Below are 19426 nucleotides of genomic sequence, written 5' to 3' on the forward strand. Positions count from 1 at the left end.
AGCTCTGAATGTTCTTGATGAAGGGCTTTTGCCCGAAACGTCCATTCTCCTGCTCCGAAAATGCCTTTGCTTTTTCTTATTCTAATTCTGTTAACGTCATCTTTGCCGTATTGGTCTTTGATATTCTTTTCCCATGTATTCTTCGTTACTTCATTACTGTAACAGGCGGGAGTGACAATTTTAAAAAAAATCATTGACAGGACATCAGCCTTCATTGCCCTTCACTACTTGCCTAGAGGCTCATTGCTGTGGATCTGGAGTCTCGTATAAGCCAGACCAGGTAAAAATGGCAGATGTTCTTCTCTGGAGGACTTTAGTATAACCACGATGGATTTTTCTGACAACCAACAATGGTCATCAGTAAATTCTTAATTCCAGATTTTTTTGTTGTTTTATCGTTCTACATTATTTTTTCTTTAATTTTCTCAAGCCAGGGACCACTTCCACTTCCCAGAAACACCTGCCAAACATGTGATCAGGGTGATACAGCTCTTGGATCGGGCTCATCAACAACACAATGACCAACAGAATCCATGACCAGTGACACAGAATTTCCAATGTGGACAATCATACTTGTTAGTAAGTGATTGCCAATGATGACAATTACACACGATGGATATGAGCAACCAGACATACCTGCAACAAAACCAGAAATTGCTAGAGAAACTCAGCATGTCAGCAGCATTTGTGGGAAGAAAGCAAGGTTAACATTTCAGGGCCATTAACTCTTGTTCAGAACTGTTGGTATCTAGTAAAGACTGGTATTTATGCTGAAGCCAAAGTGGCGGCGGAGAGAAGTGAGTAGATAGGTGGAGATGGAGCCCAGAGAGAGATATGAAAGCGGTAGGTAACAAGAAGATTGTAGATAGCAAGCCAGGATAGTAGAAAAGATAAATAAGAGATAATAAGAGCCAAGCATGAGAAAATGAGCTGAATGCAACCCATAAAATGTGGTATGTAGGAATGGGTGACTGCTAAAAGCAACCCATGTCATACCAGGACTAGGTCTAGGCTAGGTTAAAAAAAACATGAAAGGATGGAATCAGGTTGATTCCTCAAGGATTTTGGGTCCCCAAGCAGAAAATGAGATGTTGTGCTTTGAGCTTGCACTGAAGCTTGCTGGAACAATGCAGTCATGCAACAGAAACATTGAAATGGAAATAAGATGGTATGTTGAAGTGGAAATCATCTGGAAGCTTGGTCATCTTTGAGGATATCTGCAGACACATGCACAATTGGAGAAGGTATTCCTAAACTGCAAACTGCTTATTAGCAATATGCGCGCTCACCAACTGCACAGTCCTTAGATCAACTGTAAGACAGAGGTCCACAGCAATCCAACAACGGAAATGGAACAACAGTGGATACCACAGAAATAATGAAAACACCATTGCCCTGGAAAAGAACATCATGCAAATAAAAGCTAAAACCATGCGTGTATAATGTTAAAAGACCAGCACCATTTAAAGACTACATGTGCAAGGCATATGAAAAGACTGACATGAATAATTATGTTTTTTAATTAATTCATAGCATGTGGATATATATCTGGCTAAAACAGCATTTATTAACCATCCCTAATTGTCCAGAGTGCAGTTAGAGTCAACCACAGCGCTGTGGACATGGAGTCACATGTAGGCCAGACCAGGTGAGGACAGGAGCTTCCTTAAAGGACATGAGTGAACCAGATGGATTTTTCCCTGACAATTGTCAATAGTTTCATGGTCATCATGAGACTCTTTGTTTCAGATTTTTATTGAATTCAAACCTCACCATCAAATCTGGTGAGATTTGAACCCAGGTTCCCAGAACATTATCTGGGTCTCTAGATTAATAGTAAAAAGTGAGGTCTGCAGATGCTGGAGATCAGAGCTGAAAATGTGTTGCTGGTTAAAGCACAGCAGGTCAGGCAGCATCCAAGGAACAGGAAATTCGACTTTTCGGGGTCCTGATGAAGGGCTCTGGCCCAAAACGTCGAATTTCCTGTTCCTTGGATACTGCCTGACCTGCTGTGCTTTAACCAGCAACACATTTTCATCTCTAGATTAATAGTCTAGCAATAATGCTGCTAGCCTAATATCTCCCTCTGTTATCACACGAAGAAAGCTATGTGTATATTAAATAATATGGGTAATTCAAATATACATGATAAAGCATGCTATGCTATGTTTGAAAACTGGGATGTTTGGGGTAGAAATGCAGTTTGTACCAATGTACCTCTTGACTTACTCTAGTGATGTGACATCTAGTATGAGACACATTCATTGGAGGCAGCCATCTTACAAGCATTTCAGTAAAAGCTTAATAAAAATTAGACAATTAATCTGTGAACAAAGAATGCAGTTCTTACATTTCTGTGCACTCCTTCACACATCAACACTCTCATTCCTAGTCAGTCTGTTTATTGTTAAATTTACAATACAATAACAAGGTGAATTAATGTTTTTCAGTTTCCACATTCTTCTTTGCCTATTTTCTTTGTTCTCCAACATTCTTTCCTTACAAAAGTTTTTATCATTTTCTAAAGTTGATGCTTTTTAATTGAATCTACTGACCTTGGTAACTGCCTTCCAAACTATTGTTAACTTCGAACGTTTTCTCTACTGCTTCACAAAATACATCCCCCTCTGAGCCCTAGTCTTCTGATTTCTTCTCTTTAACCCTAGCCTTCTGATTCATTTCTTGATTCTTTTCTGAAGAAATTTTACTTGACTTTGTCTTTGCTTGTCAAGGATGTAATGAATTCAGTACCTTCTCAGATCATCAGGTACCATCAATTGGGAACTATAGAACTTTGGTTGTTGTGCTTAAAACTAGGAGTTGACGATGCACTGCTTTCATCTCAAACTGAACTTAACTAGGGCAGAACATATATAGTTAATGGTAGGACCCTGGAGAGTGTTGTCAAACTAAACACCTTGGAGTGCAGTTACATAGTTCCTTGAAAATGGAGTCGCAGGTAGACAAGGTGATGAAGAAGGCATTTAGCACACTTGCCCTCATTGGTCAGAACACCGAATATAGAAGTTGGGACATTATGTTGCAGCTCTACAGACATTTGTCAGGCCACTTTTAGAATACTGCATAGAAGTCTGGTCACCTTTCTGTAAGAATGATGTTGTTCAACTTGAGTGTGCAGAAAAGATTACAAGGATGTTGCCAGGACTGGAAGGTTTGAGTTATAGGGAGAGGCTGTATAGGCTCAGGCTTTTTTCCCTGGAGTGTCAGAGGCTGAGGGGTAACCTTGGAGTTTTATAAAATGGTGAGGGGCATGGCTCGGTAAATGGTCAAGGTGTTTTCCCCAGAGTAGAGGAGTCCAAAACTAAAGGACTTCAAGGTTAGAGGGAAAAGATTTAAAAGGAACCGGTGAGGCACCTTTTTCATGCAGAGGGTGGTGCGTGTATGGAATGAGCTGTCAGAGGAAGTGGTGGAGGCTGGTACAATTAACATTTAAAAGGCATCTGGATGGGTATATGAAAAGGAAGGGTTTTGAAGGATATGGCCAAATTTTGGCGAATGGTACTAGGTCAGACTGAGATGTTTGGTTTGTGCGGACAAGTTGGAGCAAAGGATTTGTTCCATGCTGTATAACTCTCCCGCTGGCTGCCCCACTCAGGTCAGGCGTACATCGCAATGGCCATCCCGCTCCAGTCAGACCTCCAGCCCGCTCCACTTCATGCCTACAGCCACTCTGCTGCCCTGAAATTGTGCTAGTTTTGAGATGTTTCATGAAAGCTATATTCCATGTATCTGCATAATGCTGAATGTAAAATGTGCTATAATTCAGTCAGTTGGGCAAGTGTTGAGGGTGAACCTTTAAAGATGTTTTATAAAATATTCTTTCACATTTAAGTGTGATAAGACTGTTGATTAATACATTTGAAATGGGTTTGTCACAAAAATAAACGTTTTAAACAATATCTAGTCCACATCTAGAGCTCTGCTTTTGATAATTAAAGTCATAGAGATGTACAGCACAGAAACAGACCCTTCGGTCCAACCCGTCCATGCTGATCAGATACCCCAACCCAATCTAGTCCCACCTGCCAGCACCAGCCCATATCCCTCCAAACCCTTCCTATTCATATACCCATCCAAATGCCTCTTAAATGTTGCAATTGTACTAGCCGCTACCACTTCCTCTGGCAGCTGATTCCACCCTATGCATGAAATCATTGCCCCTTAGGCGTCTTTTATATCTTTCTTCTCTCACCCTAAACCTATGCCATCTAGTTGTGGACTCCCCCACCCCAGGGAAAAGACTTTGTCTATTTATCCTATTCACGCCCATCATGATTTTGTAAACCTCTATAAAGTCTCCCCTCAGCCTCTGACACTCCAGGGAAAACAACCCTCACTTATTCAATCTCTCCCTATAGCTCAAATCCTTCAACCCTGGCAACATCCTTGTAAATCTTTTCTGAATACTTTCAAGTTTCACAACATCTTTCCGATAGGAGGGAGACCAGAATTGCATGCAATATTCCAACAGTGGCCTAACCAATGTTCTGTACTGCTGCAACATGATTTCCCAACGCCTGTACTCAGTACTCTGACCAAGAAAGGAAAGCACACCAAATGCCACCTTCACTATCCTATCTACCTGTGACTCCACTTTCAAGGAGCTATGAACCTGCATTCCAAGGTTTCTTTGTTCATCAACACTCCCTAGGGCCTTACCATTAAGTGATTAATCCTGCTCTGATTTGCCTTCTCAAAATGTAGCACCTCACAATGATCTGAATTAAACTCCATCTGCCAATTCTCAGCCCATTGGCCCACCTGATCAAGATCCCATTGTATTCTGAGGTAACCTTCTTCGTTGTCCACTACACCTCCAATTTTGGTGTGATCAGCAAATCTACTAACTACACCTTTTATATAAATGATGAAAAAGCGTGGACCCAACACCGATCCTTGTGGCACTCCACTGCTCACAGGCCTCCAGTATGAAAAACAACCCTCCAACAACACTCTGTCTTCTACCTTTTAGCCAATTCTATATCCAAATGCTAGTTTTCCCTGTATTTCATGAGATCCTTGCTAACCAGTCTCCCATGGGGAACCTTGTTGAACGCCTTACTGAAGTCCATACAGATCACATCTACCACTCTGCCCGCATCAATCCTCTTTGTTACTTCTTCAAAAAACTCAATCAACTTTGTGAGACATGATTTCCCATGCACAAAGCCATGTTGACTATTCCTAATCAGTCATTGCCTTTCCAAATACATGTACATCCTGTCCCTCAGGATTCCCTCCAACAACTTATCCACCACCGACATCTGGCTCATTGGTCTATAGTTCCCTGGCTTGTCCTTACCATCTTTCTTAAACAGTGGCACCATGTTAGCCAACCTCCAGTCTTCAGGCACTTCACCTGTGACTATTGATGATACAAATATCTCACTAGAAGGCCTAGCAATCACATCTGTAGCCTCCCACAGAGTTCTCGGGTACACCTGATCAGGTCCTGGGGACTTTTCCACCTTTATGCATTTCAAGACATCCAGCACTTCCTCCTCTGTAATATGGACATTTTTCAAGATGCCACCATCTATTTCCCTACATTCTATATCTTCCATGTCCTTTTCAACAGTAAATACTAATGCAAAATACTCGTTTAGTATCTCCCCCATTTTCTGCGGCTCCACACAAAGACTGCCTTGTTGATCTTTGAGGGACCCTATTCTCTCCCTAGTTACCCTTTTCTCTTTAATGTATTTGTAAAAACCCTCTAGATTCTCCTTAACTCTATTTGCCAAAGCTATCTCATATCCCTTTTTTCCCTCCTGATCTCCCTCTTAAGTATACTTCTACTGCCTTTATACTCTTCTAGGGATTCACTCGATCTATCCTGTCTGTACCTGACAGATGCTTCATTCTTTTTCTTAACCAAACCCTCAATTTCTTTAGTCATCCAACATTCCTTACACCTACCAGCCTTTCCTTTTACCCTAACAGGAATATACTTTCTCTAGATTCTTGTTATCTCATTTCTGAAGGCTTCCCATTTTCCAGCCGTCCCTTTACCTGTGAACATTTGCCACCCAGGGGTGCAAGAAAGTTCTTGCCTAATGAAGTTAAAATTGGCCTTTCTCCAATTTAGAACTTGAACTTTATGATCCGGTCTATCCTTTTCCATCACTATTTTCCATCACTGGCCCCAAAGTGCTCCCCCACTGAAACCTCAGTCACCTGCTCTGCCATATTTCCCAACAGTAGGTCAAGTTTTGCCCCTTCTCTAGTCGATATATCCACATACTGAATCAGAAAATTTTCTTGTACACATTTAACAAATTCCTCTCCATCTAAACCCTTAACACAATGGCAGTCCTAGTCTATTTTTGGAAAGTTAAAATCCCCTACCATAACCATCCTATTATTCTTATGGATAACTGAGATCTCCTTACTAATTTGTTTCTGAATTTCCCTCTGATTATTCAGGGGTCTATAATACAATCCCAATAAAGTGATCATCCCTTTCTTACTTCTCAGTTCCACGCAAATAACTTCCCTGGGTATATTTCCGGGAAGATCCTCTCTCAGTACAGCTGTAATGCTATCCCTTATCAAAACGCCACTCCCGCCTCCCTTTCTGTGGTATTTGTATCCTGGAACATTAGATTCCCTACAGTACGGAAAAAAGCCCTTCGGGCTAACAAGTCCACAGTGACCCTCTGAAGGGTAACCCACCCACTCACCTACTCCCTACTATTGCACCTATCACTATGGGCAATTTAGCATGGCCAATTCATCTAACCGGCACATCTTTGGACTATGGGGAGAAAACCACGTAGACACAGGGAGAATGTGCAAACTCCATGCAGACATTCACCCGAGGCTGGAATCGAACCTGGGTCCCTGGCACTGCAAAGCAGCAGTGTTAACCATTGAGCCACCTCAGTTGCCAGTCCTATCCATCCCCGAGCCATGTTTCTGTAATTATTATGATATCCTACTCCCATGTTCCTAATCATGCCCTGAGTTCATCTGCCTTTCCTGTTAGGCCTCTTGCATTGAAATAAACGCAGTTTAATTTATCAGTTATACCTCGTTCTCTGCTTTGTCCCTGCCTGCCCTGACTGTTTGACTCGCTTCTGTTCTCAACTGTACCAGTCTCAGATTGATCTCTTTCCTCACTGTCTCCCTGGGTCCCAGCCCCCCCCTCACCTTTCTATTTAAATCCTCCCGAGTAGCTCTAGCAAAACTCCTTGTCCCCTTCCCATTTAGGTGCAAACTGTCCTTCTTGTGCAGATCACTTCTACCCCAGAAAGAGATTTCATTGATCCAAAAGTGTGAATCCTTCTCACAGACACCAGCTCCTTAGCCATACATTCAGCTGCTCTATCCTCCAATTCCTGACCTCACTAGCTCGTAACACTGGGAGTAATCCAGATATTACTACTTTCGAGGACCTGCTTTTTAAATTCCTGCCTGACTGTCTGTAATCTCCCTTCAGGATCCCTTTTCCCTTCCAATGTCGTTGGTTCCAAAGTGTACAATAACCTCCTGCTGGCCCCTCTCCCCCTTGAGAACATTCTGCACCTTCTCTGAGACATCCTTGATCCTGGCACCAGGGAAGCAACACACCATTTTGATTTTTCACTGCTGGCCACAGAAACACCTGTCTGTACCTCAGACTAGAGAGTCCCCTAATGTAATTGATCTCTTGGAATCCGATGTACCCCTCATTGTATTAGAGCCAGTCTCAATGCCAGAAACTTGGCTGTTCATGCTACATTCACCTGAAAATTCAATCATCCCTACATTTTCCAAAACAGCATACTTGCCTGAAATGGGGATAGCCACAGAAGACACCTGCACTAACTGCCTCCCTCTCTTACGTTTCCTGGAGTTAATCCATCTATGTGACTGTATCTGCGACTTTTTCCCCCTTCCTATAACTGTCATTCATCATATTTCCATGCTGTTGTAAATTCGTCATTGCCTCTAAGTGTCTCTCTAACTGATCCATTCGATCTTATAAGATTCGCAACCAAAGGCATTTAGTGCAGATACAATCCTCAGTAACCTGTAAACTCTCCCTAAACTCCCACATCTGACAAGAAGAGCATATCACTCTACTGAGGGCCATTTTTGCTCCTTCACAATCTACAGACCCAGAAAATAACTCCATCTTATTTCTCTACAAAGCATTGCTCCAAGTTAAATTAATAGTTACGGAGATCCAAGATGGCGCCATTCTAAGTGGTCTGCTGTGCTGGGCTCTGTGCCATATCGCCAGGCAAGCTGGACCTTTACCCCTACTTATCAACCACCCCCAGGAGAAAAAAGTATTAATTTAAACTTACTGAACATTTGGAGCTGATGAAATCGTCTGGGACAGCTTTATTGCCGGGATGAAGTCCAGTAAAAGAAAGGGGCCTAAAGGAGGACAGCAGACCGGATACTCCCCTACTGCATTGGGGGTGCCTGCAGCCAGTGCTCAGTCTCCCAGGATGACCCTTTGGATCCAGCAGGACAGCAGCACTTACTCTCAGAGTTTACCAAACTCCAAGAGTGGATTCAAGCAGTAGCTGAGCCACTGTCTGACATGCTAAAAAAACATGTGCAGGAAATCCAGGTGATGGAACAAAGCAGGAGGAGAGGATTCAGTGGAATAGAGGATCCGGCATTGGTGACCATAGCGGAGGTCTCGGGAGGAAGAATGCGAATGCTGGAAGACCAGGTTCGGATCCTTCAGGATCAAGTCGATGACCTAGAAAACAAAAATAAAAGGAAATACTTACAAATCATGAGTCTCCCCTGAACACGAGGAAGGTGGCGAGAACCTTGTTGGCTCTCTGCAGGGATGGCTCCTGAAGTTCCTGGGGCTGGACTTGGAGTTAGGCCTGGTAAGCATGGAGCGTGCTCACCAGATCGCAATGCGCAAGCCCAAGCCAGATCCATATCTTTGCGCAGTCATAATGCAGCTCCTGCATTATAGAGAAAAACAGTTAATAGTGGAAGCAGCAAGAACATTGGGAAGGAATTCACAAGTTTTAATGTATAAAGGCTCAAAGATAATATTTTTTCAGGACTTTTCAGGAGCCTTGATTAAGAAGAGAACATTTGATGATGTCAAAAAGAATTATGGGACCTAAATATTCAGCACTCCTTAAGGTACCTGGCCATGTTGCATTGCGCCCATAGGGGAACGGTATTTAACTTTGACTCTGCAGAAAAGGCGAAGAACTTTGTGCAGTCTTTGAAATGAGCTGGAGTGGGAGGGGAGGGGTCATTATTGCAGACAATGGTTTTTTTTATTACCCCCCTTTCTACTTCTCTCTCCCCCTTTCCCTTTTTTGTGGTTATTGGTTTTATATGTACAGTTTGTTTTAAAATTGTAAAATTGGAATTGTTTTATATATTGGTCGGTTGGTACTATCTAGGGTTCCCCTTTTCTTAGTGCTGTCCTCCTGATTTTGTATTGGAGTGACTACATCCGTGACTAAGATGATTGGAAGAGGGGGGTTCGGTATCCATTATTAACTTTCAGAATGTAAATAACACGTTTTCTTCATTTGTGAATTGCCTGGGGCTAGGGCAAGGCCTCAGCTGGAGGGAGTTAAGATGGTAGTAAGGATTGGGAGGGGTGCCCCTTATGGGCAAGGGGGAAGATCTTGAGTGAATTGGTGGTTACAGGGGAACCTCAATTATCTGAACGAGATGGGCAGGCACTATTACATTCAGATAATCGATTATTGGGTCAATCGATTAAATGCCTTTCCTCTGGGGTTCGGAGTTATTTAAATTTAGTTTAATTTAGTATTTATTTAGTATACCTGCAGTTTAGTTTAAGTTGAGTAGATATGTTTGTTTTGGTGGAATAGTAGATTGTTCATTAACAATGGTACTGTGCTAAGGCCTTTTTTTGTAGTGCTTTTTTTGTTGTGATGATGTTATTCTTTTTCTTTGTATGTAAATGTTTTGTAAAATATTTAAAAAGGTTTTCAATAAAAATATTTATTAAAAGAAGTTATATTTTAAGTTTAATCAAGAGACATATCTCAATAAAACATATAATCAAGAAAGAACCCACTCTACTCACTACTGCAAACTTGCTGTAAGGCTATGCTTAAATATTCACTTCTATTTCTGAGCTGTGACCTCTCACAAACAGGTCCTCCAAGATTAGGTGTGAATTTCACTGTTTGTCAATTTTCCCAGATGCACTCCGATGTCCAGCGATATATGAGTTCAAACAGCAAAGACAGTAACTGTGCAGGTTCACTGCTCTGTCAGTTTCTTTCTGTCAGTTTCTTTCTCTCACTCTCTCCTCCACTGACCCCACCATGTGCTTCCTTTGTCTGTTCCTCTCCCTTTTAAAACTGCTGTTGTTTTGACTTTTTTTTCTCCAAAGTTCCAAAACAATGCAAAGCATATAAAACAGTAATTGTTGTTCCTGAGATTCAAGGAAATCACCTGCAACACCTAAAATACTTCAAAAAAGAAGCAGCCTGTTACAGCCAGAAATTTTTTCCCATCCTCCATTTTGGATTACGCAGTCTTTCTTTGAAGGTTACTTTTTAAAATAGAGAATCTACAACTAATTATAATGGGGTACAATAGTGAGTTTCTAAGTACATTTTAATAATGACTTTGTGCCTAAAAAGATTAATTTTTAAAACCTCCTTAAGACTTGCAAACAGGCACAATAAGTGGCATCTCCCATTGGTGATTAATTACATAACCCTGGATGCATGACTAGTTTTATGGGTGGAGTCAACTTCGAGTACAAAACATTGTAGGAACATGAATTTGCTCAAAATATAATTTGTACATAAAATTCCACAATCGTTTGGGTTGATTTTGACTGTGGGTGAGTTGTTCTCAAAATAAGTCATTACCATGCTTGTGCTTTTAACTAGAACATGAAATGTGCACTCTCACAATTAGGTATTTTCTGTGCAATTCTTCTCATCAACAAACACCACCCTCTTTGGAGAAACCTGTGTATGCTTGTAAGTGGGATTTCAGTTGATTTTCTGCTGAAGTTAAAGTAAAAATCTAATAAAGTTTCTGTCATTTTCTTTTAAATTAATCATTTTTACGAATTAGTCCATCATGTTTTTCATATCAATACTCATGGCCAAGCATCTATTTAAGTTTTTTTAAAATCTAATATATTAATTTAGGATAATGTTTATATCAATTTCAGAATTATGATTGCAAAAAGGCTTAATTTTTACATATTTGCCAAGTTTTATATGCGATATTAGTGCATGATATGCTTGCTAAACTGAAGTACATTTTGCAACCACATATTTATAAGAACAGCAACCGACCATACAAAAGTAATTGAAATACATACAAGAGCATTCTTCCACAAATGTACTTTGTGTCGTGATGGAATCTGTGGTTTCAAAGCTTGTATTGGTTGAGACCATTAACATTTAAAAAGAAATCCAAATACCTCCAAATAGAAGTTTGCTGCAAAATTTCATTTTCCAGTTTGCTTTCCATTTCCTCCAAGCTTCTCTTACAGGAGATATAAATGATTTGACTGTGAATATAGGAGGTGTGATTAATAGATTTGCAGATGACACCAAAATAAATGGCATGATTGGATTGGGAAGAAGATTATCTCAGAATCTAATTGGACCTTGCTCAAGTGGGCCCATGGACTGAGGAGTGGCAGATAGAGTTTAATTTAGATAAATGTGAGGTGCTGCAGTTTGGTAAGGCAAACTAGGGCAGTACATATACACTTAGTGGTAGGGCCCTGGGAAGTGTTGCCGAACAAAGAGACCTGGGGATGCAGGTGCATAGTTCCTTGAAAGTGGAATCACTGGCAGACAGAGTGATGAGGAAGGTGTTTGGAATGCTTGACTTCGTTGGTCAATGCATTTAGTATAGGAGTTGGGAGGTCAGATTGCGACTTTACGAAACCTTTGTTAGGCCACTTTTAGAATCTTGTTTTCAGTTCTGGTTTCCTTGTTTATAGGAATTGTGTTGTTTAATCTGAAAAAGTGCAGAAATGATTTACAAGGACGTTGCCGGCATTGGAATATTTGAACAACAGGGATAGGTGAGCGTTTTTTTTTCCTCTGGAGCATCAGGAGCTGAGAGGTGACCTTATAGAGTTCGTAAATTCATGAGGGGCATGGAAAGGGTAAATAGACAAGGTCTTTTCCCTGGGTTGGGGACCAAAACTAAACAGCATAAGTTTAAGGGGAGAGGGGAAAGATTAAAGAGGGAGCTAAGAGGCAACTTTTTCATGCAGAGGGTGGTGTCTGTATGGAATGAGCTGCCAGAGGAGGCAGTGGAAGCTGGTACAATTACAACATTTAAAAGGCATCTGGATGGGTATATAAGTAGGAAGTGTTTAGAGGACTATGGGCCAAATGTTGGCAAATGGGACTAGATTAATTTCATATATCTGGATGGTATGGACGAGTTGGACCAAAGGGTCTGTTTCCATGCTGTACATCTCTATGACTCTACTATTACTCCTTTGCTGTTTCTCATATCCAGTCGATAACTTCAAACTGCATTTTCATCTGAGCATTCACCACTGGATCAGCAGGGAGCACCATCTTCAGCAGTCTTATCACTAACTATGTTGATCAATTATCATCATTACACTTCACTATTTTATCACCAACAATATAGCAATATCTTTTTGGCAGAATCAACTACTCAACGTTCAAAATCACCACAATCTCTTCGTCTATTGTACAGAGAGTGTTCAGGAAGTACTCCTTACAGTTACTCCCTTGATATTTTCCCCCATCTCTCATCTTGTGTTTGCAATACAATTTTTCTTTCCCACCAAATTTTCCATAAAGATTTTGCACATTGCTAACCAGGGAGACCTTATCCTCCTAAACATGACACCATTTTATTGGTTCCTTTTATACCTTTAGTTTTAAACCTTACAGTTGTGTCAACAATAAGTAATATGACTGAAGGAAAAAAAATACCTGAGATGATATCCAATTGTCTTTCTCATGGGTCCTTAAAAGAAATGTAAGTCCCTGCCCATAAGGATCCTCTACTATTTTCTTTTGAGGTTCAAGCTGTTTCACCATCATGACAGAAAATGTGCTAATTCCACTGTCAGCCATTGCTTAGAATCCTAAGCATGGGAAATTTGGCTATGATGGAGGTTCTCCAGAAATCCAAAGGACCTTGAAAGCAGGCAAGAAGAGAACTAATTCACTTGAGAAAGGAGGTATGCAAATGGAGAATTGAGGCTCATAATGGTTCACTTGGAGACAAAGGCAAATACTACAAAATGTGTAGACTTTCACAACTTTGATTATATATGCGTCCAAATGAATGGTAAACATCCAAGCCAATGCAATTTGTTACATTGACTGTGAGAAATGCAGTTTTAAGGAAGGGTTGAGGAACTAGAGAAGATATGGCAATGGTGAGTATTATACAAAAGACACACTGATTCCAGGAAGTGTACACAGGCTTTATAGATTTTGAAAGAAATCTTCATCCAAGTAAACGAGCAAAAACAATTTAAACTGCTGGAGGTGATTCGAGTTGCTTTGATAGACAAAAAATTTTTGTCGCTGTACGAATGGGATGGACTGCGACAATCAAGACAGTGTTTGGTGAAACTAAGCCTGGAGTAATCACATGTAAGGTGAAACAAGGATGTCTACTATCACAACTGTTCTTTTAACATCAATATACATATCTTGAAAAAGGAACATTAGATGAAGCAGAGAATGGTGTCACAATAGGAAGTTAATTGGTAACAAAATTCCAGATCCTAGTGGCTAGCATAGCAGAAGATCTACAAATAGAATGATTTAAGTGGAGAAAAATTATGGAATAAACATGAATGTTAACTAGATGGAAGTTTTTAAAATCAGTAAAATAATGGAGAGAAAACAGAGGTCAAAGTAACTGGTCAACAGCTGGAACAGGTATCATAGTGTTATACAGCATAGAAACAAGCCCTTCAGTCAACTCACCCATGCTGACCAGTTATCCTACATAAATCTAGTCCACTTGCCAGCATTCAGTCCATATCCTTCTAAACCCTTCTATTCATATACCCATCCAGATGCCTTTTAAATGTTGTACCAGCCTCCACCACTTTCTCTGGCAGCACTTTCCATACTGTGATTAGGATGCAGTGATTGTTCAGCATGATCTGGACGGGCTGGGTGAGTGGACAAATCAATGGCAGTTGCAGTGCAATTTGGGTAAATTTGAGGTTAATCACTTTGGAAGCAAAAATAAGAAGGCAGTTTACTACCTGAATGGCAGTAAATTGGGAGAGGGGAGTGTCCACTTAGACTTGGGTGTCCTCATGCACCAGTCGCTGAAGGTGAGCATGCAGGTGCAGCAGGTGTTAAAGAAGGTAACTAGTATGTTGGCCTTCATTGCGAGAGGTTTCAAGTACACAAGCAGAGATTTCTTGTTGCGGTTATACAGGGCCTTGGTTACATTTAGCATATTTGCAGTTTTCGAGTCCTTTTCTGAGGATACTCTTGCTGTTGAGGGAGTGCAGCAAAGGTTTACCAGGCTGATTCCGGGGATTGAGGGACTGACATATGAGAAGAGATTGACTAGGTTAGAAATGTTTTCGCTGGAGTTCATTCAAATGAGGGGGGATCTCATCGAGACTTATAAAATTCTAACAGGACCAGATAGGCTAGATGCAGGGAGGATGTTCATAATGGTGGGTGTGTCCAGAACAAGGGGTCACAGTCTGAGGATTTGGGGTAGACCATTTAGAACGAAGATAAGGAGACATTTCTTTACCCTAAGAGTGGTGAGCCCTTAGAATTCATTACTACCATAAGTAATTGATGCCAAAACATTTAATGTATTCAAGAGGTGGCTAGATTTAGCACTTGGGGCAAATGGGATCAAAGGTTACAGGGAGAAAGCAGGATTAGGTTATTGAGTTGTAAGTTCAACCATGATTATAAATAGCAGAGCAGGCTCAAAGGGCCAAATAGCCTCCTCCGGCTCCAATCTTCTATGTTACACGTGTTATGAAGATTATTAAAAAAGTTAAAAGCTAGCAGAACTATCTGACAGCATCATGTATTCTGAACAAAATACAATGTAACCTTTTGGTCCAGCAGCTAGTGTAGCTGGTTGCCTCAAAACAAAAGAATTCAAATTAGGCCAACAGTTTAAATTATGCCCCAAAAACCAACAAACTCCAATCAAGTTTGAATTTAGTATATTGACAATATTAAAAGCATATGACCCAATTCAATGCTTTGGGGGCATAAAACCAGGGAAAAATTGAATATTTGAGGTAGAACTGCCAAAATACCAACAAATGTAGGCTGTTAGTCAGAACTCTCTGAAAGGTGCCTGTCTAGAGAAGGAGTTTGCAGAGAAAACCTTCAACACAGACCTGGAGAGCAAATCTACCGAGGAAGATATAAGAAGAGTTGACTGCTGGCTGATTTTGAAATTTGAATTTTTTGGGGGGGTTTTATCGGTATTACGACAGAGGGTAAACCCTTCTACTTAATTTAAAACTAGCAACACAGAAAAGGTTTATCCTATGCAGTAATCTGTAAAAATTCGAGTGGCCAAGAACTATTTAAAGTAAAAATTAACAAATTTATTTCTTAAAGTATAACAGAGAATAATTAACTAACATATTGTGAAACTGCACTCTAAGATCTCTTTCTTTAGCAACACTCCTCAGGACCTAATCATTAAGTGTATAAGTCCTGTCCTAATTTGCCTTTCCAAAATGCAGCACCTCACACTTATCTAAACTAAACTCCATCTGCCACTCCTCATCCCACTGGCCAATCTGATCAATGTCCTGTTGTACTCTGAGGTAACCTTTGCTGTCCACTACACCACCAATTTTGGTGTAATCCGCAAACTTACTAACCGTATCTCCTATGTTCACAACAAAATTATTTATATAAGTGACAAAAAGCAGTGAACCCAGCACCAGTCTTTGTGGCACACCACTGATCACAGGCCTCTAGTCTGAAAAACAACCCTCCATCTCTACCCTCTGTCCTCTAGCTTTAAGCCAGTTCTGTATATAAATAGTTAATTCACCATCGATTACTTTAAGTACCTGAGACACATTTTGTTCGATGATGGTTATTACCATATAGAAATCAAAACCAGAATAGCAATATAAAAGAATGCATTCTCCAAACAAAGAATTGCTGAGCATTAGCATGAGTAGAGTTCTTTAGAAAATGACAATAGCTTGGTGTTTATGGAACTGAAATGTAGACCTTGGAAAAAAGTGGACATCCAGAGATTGAAATCTGTAAAACATAGTTCTGGAGGAAGATGGAATGGATCAGCTGGACAGAAGACAAAGCATTGAAGATGTTCTCTCAATGGTGGAGGGCAAAAGATTATAAATTAACATCATGAAGAATTAACAAGTTTGTACTGGCTAAACGCTAAGGCATTTTGAAGGAAGTGATTCAAGGTAAGTTTGTGAGTATAGGTCAAGAAGGATATAAAGAAATTGTTAGACAGTTTGAAACTGAAATTGGAAATTCACAAAAGCATCTGTAGAACTGTCTACAGTGGATAAATGACCTGAGGACCTTGCCTGAAACAGATCACTTCTAGGTGTCAGAATTTAGATTGCCAAAGAATGGTTCCAAAAGTTCTTAGAATTGTTTTCCTTTTTATTAGTTCCCAGTTCATGACTTGTGAAGATCAATAGACCACAAAGACCAATAACTCCTTAATCAGTACACTGTACCAGAAATGAAAGGTAGTTCACTGAGAAATTAGGCAAACATCATTCGTCCTTGCTGAAACCCCCTAATAACCCTGAATGTATAAAACCTTCAAGTTTTTTTTGTTTTCAAAGGTCAAAAGAATGTTACTTAAGATGAAATGTTAAGATTATACCTCTTTCTACAATACTTCATAAAAAGATTGTACATGGTTTACCACACTTGCCAAATATAATGAAATAGAAAATGTAAGTTTGCCAAATCATACTTGAGCTAAAATAACTTTAAAACTTACAACTACAAAAAAAAATGAATTCATTTGAATTACTGAAGAAATGAGTGAAGATTTGCAAAAATAATAGATCAACAAGATCCAGGGTTTTCACCAAACAATAAGAGGGGAGTAGCAGTACATGTCCAAATCAGAATGGCATGTGATGTGGAGAGGATATTCCCATGCACATCCAGTCTTTATTAACTTAGCCAATCAAGATCATTGGCTTGAGGTACAGATTAAGATTTGGCAAATTTTTGCAGTGTGTTCTGCCGATAGTTTACATTGTATCAATGGTTTGTCAATGGAAGATAGTAAGCCAATGGTTGTGGTATTTAATCAAATGAATGTCAAGCTTTTCATATCATATTACAGGGACACTCATCCAGCTAAGTACTTCAGCAAATGCCTGAGTTGATGGAGAGACTTTAGAAAGTCAGGATCTGGATTAGTGGTGCTGGAAGAGCACAGCAGTTCAGGCAGCATCCGAGGAGCAGTAAAATCAACGTTTCGGGCAAAAGCCCTTCATCAGGAATACAGGCAGAGAGCCTGAAGCATGGAGAGATAAGTGAGAGGAGGGTGGGTGTGGGGAGAAAGTAGCATAGAGTACAATAGATGAGTGGGGGAGGGGATGAAGGTGAGGGGAGGGTGGAGTGGATAGGTGGAAAAGAAGATAGGCAGGTAGGACAAGTCATGGGGACAGTGCTGAGCTGGAAGTTGGGAACTGCGGTGAGGTGGCGGAAGGGGAAATGAGGAAACTGTTGAAGCCCACATTGATGCCCTGGGGTTGAAGTGTTCCGAGGCGGAAGATGAGGCGTTCTTCCTCCAGGCGTCTGGTGGTGAGGGAGCGGCGGTAAAGCATGCCCAGGACTTCCATGTCCTTGGCAGAGTGGGAGGGAGAGTTGAAATGTTGGGCCACAGGGCGGTGTGGTTGATTGGTGCGGGTGTCTCGGAGATGTTCCCTAAAGTGCTCTGCTAGGAGGGGTCCAGTCTCCCCAGTTAGAGGAGACCGCATCAGGAGCAATGGATACATTAAATGATATTGGTGGATGCGCAGGTAAATCTTTGGTGGATGTGGAAGGCTCCTTTAGTGCCTGGGATGGAGGTGAGGAGGGAGGTGTGATGAGCCACTTACTGCAGAATATCAAAGCGATGACCTATTCTAATAGCTACAACATTTATGTAAAACAAAGAATTGTGGTTACTGGACATCTGAAACAAAACCAAATTGCTTGTGAAACTGAGCAGGTTTGACAGCATCTGTGGGGATAAAGCAGAGTTAACTTTGAGTCCAATGACTCTTCAGAGCTGATAGCAGCTAGGAAAAAGTTGTATTTATGCTGAAGAGATGGTGGAGGTGGGATGGAGATGGAACCTTGAGAGGGATATAAAAGGGGTAGGCAAACAGTGGAGTTATTGATAGTAGACCAGCACAGAAGAGAAGCTGAGAGTATGAGAGAATGGATAAGCTATGCTCTGAGAGAAAAAGAGTTGATTGCTGTGTAAGTTTACTGTAAATACCCTGCTTTTAAAATGCTGAAAAAGCTGGTTAGACAGAGTCCAAATACAAATTATTTTTAATTGAATCATGTTCAAATGACTCTGGAGCAAGTGGGACTTGAACCTGGGCTTCCTGGCTCAGAGGTAGAGACACTATTACTGCACAGAAGAACCCTCAAAAACCACGTATCCGTTCACCTCATGAAGGTGGTTCTCAAAAGCCCACCTATCTGCTCACCTCCTCACATTTTTCTTACCGCATTTTCCTAGCTGCTATCAATTTTGATAAAGAGTCACTAGACTCGAAATGTTAAGTCTGCATTCTGCCCATTGATGCTGCCAGACGTTTAAAGGTTTTAAAGCAATTTCTGTTTGTTGCAATATTTAAATGATTGAACCAGTTGATTTTTCTGGCCAGTGGCTATTTCTGGCATGTTGGTAGTGGGGTAACTTAATTGGTAAAGGCATTGAATATGAAGGGGTGGTAGTTAGGAGTAATTGCACTGTTCTTATTTTCTTCCTATCTTGCTCAATGTTTGCCAGAAGTAATGTTCTCATCAATAAATATTTTATAATGTATCAAAAACTAGATTCACTTAAATTATCATTTCAGATACACAGTAGATTATATAGCACTGAACGAATGATGAATTGTCACCTACTTTCTATGACCAAGCAACTCACAATTGTTTCTTAAATCTAAATGTAAAGTTCAGTTGAAGAAAAAATCTTCTTAACACTGTATCCATTATTTATTCCAATTCAGAATTTCCATATTCTGAATTTCCATATTACTTTGCATCAATTCAAATATTGAGTCTCACTGTTGTTCATCATTAACCATCTCCTCCTATTTCTCCTCCTCCTATTAGCATTTCACTCAATCATATGTTCAGTACTCACACGAACTAACCGCTTTTGGCAGTATCAACATCAGCTAGAAGACAAAACTTGAAATTGCTGAAAAAGCTCTGCGAATCTGGCAGAA

The sequence above is a fragment of the Hemiscyllium ocellatum genome, chromosome 9, assembly GCF_020745735.1.
Source record: "Hemiscyllium ocellatum isolate sHemOce1 chromosome 9, sHemOce1.pat.X.cur, whole genome shotgun sequence".
In the NCBI taxonomy this organism is placed as follows: Eukaryota; Metazoa; Chordata; class Chondrichthyes; order Orectolobiformes; family Hemiscylliidae; genus Hemiscyllium; species Hemiscyllium ocellatum.